The sequence below is a fragment of the Sinocyclocheilus rhinocerous genome, unplaced genomic scaffold (assembly GCF_001515625.1).
Source record: "Sinocyclocheilus rhinocerous isolate Xijiao unplaced genomic scaffold, SAMN03320098_v1.1 scaffold1776, whole genome shotgun sequence".
Lineage (NCBI taxonomy): Eukaryota > Metazoa > Chordata > Actinopteri > Cypriniformes > Cyprinidae > Sinocyclocheilus > Sinocyclocheilus rhinocerous.
In genome coordinates this window covers 12,729-22,952 of record NW_015658521.1, presented here as the reverse complement: position 1 = coordinate 22,952, position 10,224 = coordinate 12,729, and positions in this window count along the sequence as shown.

Genomic DNA, 10,224 nt, shown 5'->3' with positions numbered 1-10,224 from the left:
GCCGGTGACACAGTGCATTATGGGTATTATCTAGCCGTTCAGTGTACATCGGTTGTACACTCGTTTTTGCAGTGCATTGTGAGATTGAATGAGTGCACTCGATAATGCCCACTATGGTTTCGGACACCACTAAAAATGGCTATCCCCTCAAATAGTGCCCTATTTAAGGGTACAGGGGGCGATCTCGGATACAGCCCTAGAAATTCAACTGACAACCTGGTGGCCGCAGGGCCCTCGGTTAAGTCTAGATGGGACACAGTTGTGGCTACTGGGCATGCGCACATCAATATTGCGTAGGCTAATTTTTGTCACGTTGAACAACAATAATTACTGTATTTGTATTATTGTAAGGGGTAGGTTTAGGGTTGGGGTAGGTGTAGAGATTAATAAAACACAATCTATTAGGTAGAAAATTTAATTTATTGTTACTTTTCGGCCGCAGGTGTATCCCTTCTAGCCACAACCAGGGCCCTAGGTGACCTAGGTTTGCTGTAGCAAATCCTTGTACTTTCTCCAGTGTTTCTCCTCATGTTTTTTGTAAGTTTAAAGTGCAAACAGTATTGTGCCATCAATGTTGTTTATGGTCTTTTGAGGTCGGGGTCAAGGTTCAGTATCCTGTGGGTTTTATTTGCAACAACTCCAGCTGCCAACTTTCAGATTGTTTTCTGCTGTTTTCTGAGTCCATCTACTAAATATGAGAAATGAGAAGCTAAAAACATTTCCTTGTCTTAAAAAAAAGAAAAAAAAAGATGTCACTCTTTTATTTAAGAAATCTGATCATTATTGAAGCTTAAAACATGTACCCAGCGGTTGTACAAAACATATCATAATCCATCTACTCATTTACATTCAGGCTCATAAATTCACACGGACCTGCACATCATATGAAGTTCATAGCTCAGTAATTAGAATAAAATGTATTGTTAAAATATTAAGCACACCAATTTAAATGTGTGCCAACACATTTAAAAATACATAAAGGTAAAAACAATGTAAGGTGTATAGTCCAAAAACAGGAGCACACCAATAGGTGGTGCAAGTGGACTATTTATTTGACATCCGTTATTCATCAAAAGTCATCACAAATGCAGGTGAAACATTGTGAACAATTAAAAATTATTGTTATTGTACAACAACTGCCGATAAACCCAAAATACAATTCACAATATGTAATACTGTTCTTGCATTTTGAAATTGGAGTATAAATATTATGCAGGTTATATTTTGATTTAAATATGTAATGCAGACCAGTGTTTAATTATTTTAACATGTTTCCCGATTCCTATTTCTGGCACAGATCTGTAAACAGTAATTTACATACAGTATGTAAGGCTTTTTATTTTCATAAACATGGTATACCCTAAAACCAGGTGTAAAAAGTAAAATGTTCAATTGAAACAATTGAGACTCAAACTCCAAAAGAGATTTTTGTCCAAATACATTTACATTTTCTTGAATTTAAACTGTTGGTCTGCATCAAATTGTCAATAATTAATTTTATAAAAATGAGAAACACCATCTTATGTTGTTATCTAAATAAAGTCTGTATTTCTACACAAATGTGTGAAGCATGAGAATTATACTCACCATGAAAAAGTTTGACCTTATCTGTGATTCTCTTTTGGATGTAATGTGCGTTTTGTGTTGTGTTTGTCTTTCATACAGGACTTTGTACTGAATGACTGCAGACATTAACTATTGCAGCTATTTCAGGATAGCACTTAATCACTGAAGTGATATTAAACCATTTGTTTGACACAATATGTCAAGTCTTATATTTTTAGTGGATTTCATGAAATGTAGCCTAATGGGCCATAGGTATCCATGTCGCCATATGACTATTACATCATTAAAAAGTGAAATGGAAAGAAATGCTTATATTTATATCTGCTGTAAAGTTTAGGATTTCAGGCCCCTCTGAGAATAATGTTGATTTAATAAGTTACTGTAGATAATATGTAAAAAATCTGTTTTTTTCTGTGTAAATTGTTAAGCTCTGGTGCGTTTTTTGGTATTTTCGCCTAAATTTGACATACTCAAATTCAAATGTTTACCCTACACACATACAATGGAGGAAATGAAAACAAATGGTTTCATTGTAAAGAAAACCCTTTGAACTACAAAATATGAGTGTAATTCTTTATAAATAACATTATATATTTTTCAAATATTACAATAAACACAAAAATAACAGGCGCTTTTGGAGTTTTAAAACAAATTATTTTTTTTTAATTCTGTAATTCAGGTTCTATTCGGTCCAGCTCTCTGCAATTTACTTTGTTTGATGCCACTAGATGCCAAAAAGTACCAGAAAAAATAATCTTTCAAATAACAGCTTCTAAACAGGAGTTATTACATTATAAGTGAAGCGAGTCAAATTGTCTATTTCTGCATCTAAATGTGTCATTGTGAGTTTCCTTTGCAAAAACAGGCTTTATAAAACACATTAACCCCACAATCCTATTTTACTCTGTGCCATAAGCACTTTAATTGATTATTGATTGAATTATGTTTCATTTTTATGTTTTTCTAAGTAGTAATATACAAAATGGCACAAGCGAATTGGACCAAATTTCACATATTGTGTATTCTACAATGTTTAATTATTTCAGGATGCACAAGACTGTCTACATTATAAAATATATCTGGTCTATCACAATCTAAAATAGAATCCATATCCTCCAGCTTTATATCATTCCATTTATATGCATTCTGTATTGGGATACTGATTCACAGCATCCTCTCACCTCATCAGTTGACTCACTCCTGTATCCAGAGCATCTCCCTGACAACAACATTGCATCATCCCTGGTCCAGAGCGGAGCTAATTTGCTATCCGGCAGCTAGCTCTACATTCACAGCGTCAAACAAACATATATCAGCTCATCCACACCACACTGTAATAATCCATATTTATTTACTGTATATTTACTGTATACTTACTGAAATGCATAATGTACTGTACTTTTCTGTCAATAAACAGTGTATCAGATTGCTAGCTATGCTATCACGTTTCATAACAAAGAATCAGTTCTCAAACACGCGAAGACTCGCTCCTAAATCCTCACCAGACGCGCGTTCATTCCTCTCCACAGCGCCGCTGAACGTTCTTCATCATATATAACTTGTAATATGATAATCATAGACTGATATGATCCGAGTCGCGTTCGCTGCAACTCTTCCGTGGCGGAGAAAAACCTCCAATTCTCGCGTCCACGAACTACAATAGCCACAAACCACTGGCTGCGAGACCGGATGGAGACCCCCCTCTCTCGCCCACTCTGGTGACGCAGAGGTGTCAGAGTTCACAAAGTCTGTAATGGCCGATCTGAGTGACATGTAATCTGACCAATTGCTGCCCAGAACCGACCGCAGATCTCTATACCATCAGACGCGCTGCCAGCGCGCTGGAATGAGATATGGAGCGCATTATTTCCAGACGCGCTGGATTCCGTTACCTGGACAGAACGCGATATAACTCACCAGACATGTAATCTGACCAATTGCAGTCCACAAGCGAACACAGATCTCTATAACATCAGACGCGCTGGCTGAGAGCGCTTTTGATATGGAGAGCGCGTCTTTGCCAGAAGCGCGTCTATTGCGCAATCTGGACAAAACACTATATATCTCACCGATGGAAGCACGCAGAAACGTGAAAATGGTCTTGTTTGAAAGAAGAGATCCTAATCTAAAAGATAATATAGAGTATATAGATATTTGTGGCTGTTTGCGGCTAACTGAAGCAGTGCTACGAGTAGGAATGTTACACATAAAAAAATCCGCTTTTTTTTTACATCGCAATTCAATTGAAGATAATTCAATCTATGATTGTCACACAATGAAATAAATTCCTGAGAATGAGAGCTTTCTTGTGATATATGACTTGACTTTTTTGTGAAAAATATATAAAATACACATTCTTCGTAAAAAAATTTCGCAATGGTTAGGCGAGCTTTCTTGTGATATATGACTTGACTTTTTTGTGAAAAATATATAAAATACACATTCTTCGTAAAAATTATTCGCAATGGTTAGGCGGAAATTCGTGTGTGGGACGAATACATTCTAAGCTTAATTTTACTGCTTTATGAATATAAAAACCAAAAGGAATGGTATTCTTTGTAATAAAGACACTCCAAGCTTTCAAATGAACCCATATATGGGCTGATACCATATAAGGAAGGCTATGTAAATGAAGCATACACATTTTTAACGCGATTTTGGACCCGTATCCGGGTCCGCAGAGTTTAAGATTAATAATGATAATTATAATAATAATATTGAAAACAACATTGAATACACTCATAGTATTATTAAAACCTTGTATAAATATGTATAATAATAATATGTGAATAAATAAATTATTAGGATGAGTGTGTCAGATTTGTAAAAGTTGAATCAGGTCTGATCTGGAGTGTTGTGGTTCCGAAGTGAAAGGATGTGTGTGTATGTATGTGTGCCAAACATCAAATACAGAACAGTAAGACATAATAACATTAGACAAACCTAAGCATTTACAACAAAAGACGCAATAAAACAAAAAACAACACAGAGTTTGAAAAGCAAAACATAGGTGACTGGTGTGCATACTTGTGTAGTGCAGTGAGACATAGGTGCATTATGTTACAGATGCAAGAGTGATATATTACTAATGCTGGGATGATATTGTTGAGTGAAGGGTGCTAATAGAGCCAGGGGGTAATGTCCTTGTCTTTGAAAAGCTGTCCGTCAATGTACAATTTGTCCACTATGAGTATTGCTCTTTTGCCTTCTTTTATCATTTGCTTGCGGATGGGGATTAGCTGTTTACGTCTATGGTTGATTTCTTGTGGAAACTGGTCATTAAGTCCGTAGTGAGTGTCCTTTAACTGCCTGCCCTGTCGATGAACCAGTTCTTTTTGTTTAAAATGTTCGAATTTGACAATGATTGGGCGGGGTCGGGTGGCGTTACTAAGTTTTTGACGTAGACGATGAACTCGGTGAAAATTGATGTTGATGCTGACAATTTCCGTTGGGAGTTTGAGCTGTTTAACCATAAAATCCTTGACTGCTTTCTCGGGTTCGTCAGTGGGTGGTTCAGGGATGCCGGTGAAAATCAGGTTGTCCCTCATGCTGCGTGTTTGTAAGTCCAGAATTGTTTCTTTCATCGTTTTATTTTCGGAGGTGACGGAAGCAAGCTGAGTAGTAACAGTGGACAGTTGCGTTGTGATGGTTGTAACTGAGTTCTGGAGCGAACGTTTTCTTGTGTGAGCGTGTCGATTTGTTGTTGGCTGTATTCCAGGCTGTGGCGGAGTTGTTGAAATTCTTTGTGCAATACTTCTATTAAGGCTACTCTGGCGTCCAGTCCGGATAGTTTATTGTCTATGGATGTAAGTATGTCGCTTACCTCGGGACAGCACGGGGGGTGTGGGGATGTGGGTGAAGGAGAAGAGTTGGATGAAGCGGGTGAGCCCGATGTACGTGGCTTTTTGGCTTTTTGAGAGCGTCCCATGATGCAGAGTCTATTGTAGCATTCGTCGATGTAGTCTTCTAGGTGATCCAGGTCTGAATTGTAATCCAGTTATTGTACTTGTGGCAGGTTAAGTAAATTAAGGGAAAAAAAAGAGAGAAGGAAAAAAAGTATGTTGACTTCTAGCAGCAGCGCGCCGCCATGTTGAATCGCGCACCGTCTCGCGAGAGTTTAGCGTTCACAGCCCCATGTGGACTTTTAACAGCTCAGGTAATGTCCGTGGTATGATGACAATGACAGTGGTTACATAAAAATATATTTTAATTGATCAAAATTATTGCTAGGAACAATTCAGTTGCGCCCCTACTAAATTCTGTGTCCTTGAATAGAAGGCATTTTGAAGAATGTATCAGTTACGTGACATTTACCTCAGGAAGATAAAACAGTCTAATCATATCGTCAAAATTATAAATACATTAGGCCTATACATTTGTATAGAATATAATTTTCTTTATAACAACCATTTAAATGACTATCCCCCGGTTTCACAGACAAGGCCACGTTTATAAAAATTACTTAAATGTCCTAATTGAACTATGGCCTAATCCTGGCTTAGTCTAAACCCTGTCTATGAAACCAGGCCTATATCTCAAAAATTAAGCATGTCATAATCACACAATTAGTAAGCTTTTTATATATATATAAAAAAAGTTCACAATGTAGCCTAATAAGCCTAATAAGCCTAATTTTCTTTTAACAAAACTATGATTATGTTTTGTGCTCAAATGTATTATACTGAAAGATAATTATGATATATAATGTAAACATATAATAATAATTGTTTTAAATTGTGTGCTGGTATTACCGTATGAACTGTGATTACATTATAAGTTGCCACAGTGTGTTCATAATGTAATACATTTCTCATACAATAACCTATTACATTATGTGAAAAAATGTTATTACATTGAAAAATTATTTTTACATTATGAGCTCAAGATTTTATTACGTTTTGAGAAAATGATTACATTATGAACATTTTATTACAATAATAATGTAATATTTATTACATTATGTGCAGTTTTTACATTATGTGCAGTTATTGCATTATGAGTTGCTACAGGGCCAGTTGCATAAACATAGCCACTATGTTAAGACTGTGTCTTAGAAACTAGTTTGACCAACTAGCAGTTAGCCAAGGGGTAACCAGTATTATTTTTCGGATTCAAGTTAGACAAAGCTACGTTTTTATTTAACCATCTTGAAAAAATTATGATCATTCTTAAAGAAAAAAATTAGATGACTAATTTTTAAGACTAGTCTAAGCCTTTTATGCATCCAGCCAATGGTGTTTGTTTAATTAAGACCACCACCGTGCTAATGCTTTAGCAAAAAACAATGTTCATCTGATTTTACTTATTATTCTTATTATTCCAACAGCCTTAGGATCTCTTTCACGTTATCCCACAGGCATCATCAGCCATTCAAAATCAATTCAAAAATCAATTCGAATATTATAAATTGTGTATATAAAAGCTTAAAGGACGACTTTTGATATACTGTGAATAGTGTTGTTTTTCCAAACCGTGTTTTTCACTGATACTTCAATGACATACTCAAATGATTATATGGTTATACAACACTATCCACAGCCATTACATTAACAACATTGATGAATACACAAATCTCCGGCATTACAATTAAGCCAATACACATGTAAATACATTTAAAAGTAGCAGTATTAATAAAAAAAATTAATAAGACACGCACACAACGTACAGGTGTTATGCACTTTATATTGTTTAAGATGTAAATAGATAGGCAAAATATAAATAAAAATATAGATTTCACTTAGTTATTCTAAGTGGAATGTGAAGCACAAAGGAAAGATGTGATTATAAATCCAATTAGTCATAACTGGTCTTTTCAATAAACTGTAATGCAACAACAACAAAATATAACTGAAGAGTTCAGATGCAAAAGCATCTAAGTGTCATCTGAAATTTTCTTCTAAAATTAGCATTTTTATCAGGCTCCTATATTTAGGTTCAGTTATTTCACTTTAATGGCATAGAAAAGGACCTATACATTGCCATTAAAGTAAAATTACTGAACCTAAACATAGGAGCCTGATAAAAAAAGGCTTTTGCATCTGAACTCTTCAATTCTTCCATTGATTTTTTTTTTCAAGAAAGTGTAACACCAGGATTCAGCTCTAAACACATGCAACAACAAATCCATCATGTACTTGAGTATGTTTTCCTCATTAAGTGGAAACAAGTTTTTGTGTGTATGTGTGTGATGAATTCTTACCACAGTGTGGAGCTCTCTCTCTATCTAGCTGATTGTTCTCCTTTTCCAATAAGTAGTGGAAAGAGGCTCAGATGGATGTTCCTCATTTAAAAACACAGCTGGATTGCAGTCGCCCCCTGGACCACTGCTCTGAGACCAGAGTCTTTCGCTCACAGCTGCTGAAAGACCTCTAAAATATTACAAGGCTAACCTTGAAATTCAGTTGCATGGGATTTTGTCTTTACCGGCATAGGAATAAAAATATTTAACTAACCCCTTGTGTTGCAACTTTCAGCCCACAGAACATTCAGAGATTTCTTCCCAAAATGAAGGACTTAGGCGTTAACTACTGTGTTCTTCATGGTTACAGCTCTTTGGTTATTAAGCATATTTGCATATTTTTGTGCTCCTGTGTTAGCTCTGCGGTAGATACAATGATGTAAACAAAGCCTGTTGGCTTCAGGATATCCTCCTCAACCATCCACAGAGGCGTTTGTTCATGTAATCCTCTTTACTCTCAGCAGTTACAAAACAAGGGACCACAATCAGGTCTCATTGCGACTAGCATGTGTAGGTCTACAACAAAGGAGGCACCTTAAAAAGGGACCATCCTTCTTGGTCTGTATATCCTCATCTCAAGTTTACATAATAGGCAAAAACAGAGAAACAAATAGGGACATAATTAGCGTAGCTGCTGTTCCAAACAAGCAAAATTGATTTGTTTAACCCAAACTAAAGAATAATAATAATGTGCATTTGATCAGATATAACTGCAGTACAAGATTATGATATGCATTATTTGAATGCTTGAATGCTTATAACTGATTAACCCATTTGTTTCCCCTGAAATAATTCAAATGAATGTTAATTATTTATACTAACCAAGCACTCTATCATCTATACAAGGAGATCTCAATTCCATTTGCACTCGCAATATAGTTTTGTTTTCATAATTTCCGTGCAACAATTTTTTTTTCACTCTTATTAAATTCTCTAGTGTAAATGTAATTGTTCTTTAGGGTTTCAATTTTGCTAGCACTTATTTTTCTTTATTTAAAAATGGGAGTCCCCCTTCAACCTAGGTAATACAAAAATGCTCCATATTCTGTTAATATTGATACATGGTCTTAGTCATATTTATTTTTAGGGTGGTCTGATGCACATAACTTGTGGTTCTGACAACTCCAATTTTGAGAGAATTGTTTTACTGTAAGTATGTTCTGAACTGTCTGCTGATCTCCAGATGATCATCTTACTCAGCTGCATGGCGACCGACATAGTTTCTGGTAACTTTCCACGACTGGATATACCTGCACAACCAGAACACATCTGCCTTTAGAACACATAATGCATGGTTTACACTATAACTTATTTATTTCCGAATACATGGCAGACAGTCTCACGTGATGCACAGCAACTAGGTAGATATATACACAACAGAACATCTGATATTGTCAAAAGGGGAGTGGCTAAACTGAAAAAATTTTTTTGTATGATTTACTTTGAAACTATTATCACTCAGAATTTTCTAGTAAATGGGCTGCACTTTATTTCACAGTATGTGCACTTATGTGTACTTACAGTGTACGTACCTAAGAAAGTACTGGGTAATACCAGGTAACTACATGGTTAAGGTTAGGTTTAGGGGTATGTTCAGGGTTAGTACCTTGTTATTACCTAGTTATTTTAATTACAATAAAAAATACATATATGTACATGCGGAACAGGACCTTAAAATAAAGTGCTACCAATAAATGTTAAAAATAATTACAAAGAAACCGCAAGTAAATAAGTTAAACATGAAATTTTAAAGTAGAACATACTTTTTCAGTCCTTAATGTAAAACATATTCAATCTTTGTTTCATTTACAACTTTGAAAAATCATTTTTTACTGTTGAACACAAACAAGAATGCACTTTTAATCAGTTTCTTTCACTGTTGAATCCCTAAAAAGCAATCGGCAATAATATGCAATTATTCAGTTGCATGATAACAACAACTGTTATTTGGGTGCTTAGCTAATTAACTAAAAATCGCTTATTATTTATTATTAGCCATTTGGAAGAAGCAGTATAATTTACAATTACACCAATATAAACTGCTTTTTAATTTTGGCCATATAATGAATGCATCTACACAGCTAGAAATCTTTTTTTTTGTTTTTTTTTAATATCAGACATGACAAGCCATATAAGCCATTGTAATAAATAAAAAACATATACTGTAAGACTTCAAAAAGAAAGAGATATTCAACTATATGATACATGAGCTTTAAGCATCTCAGCCACTAGTAAGCAAACATTGCATAATGTACTGCAGATACATCACAGATTACCAAAGAAGCACAGTACAGACACGATGCACTACTCGAGAATGGATACTAGTACAGGATAAGGAGAAGTAGAGGATGACTCACAAAGTTCACACAGAACACACTATTATATATTTAAGTTGTAGAGTTGTGTGTGTGTGGGGGGGG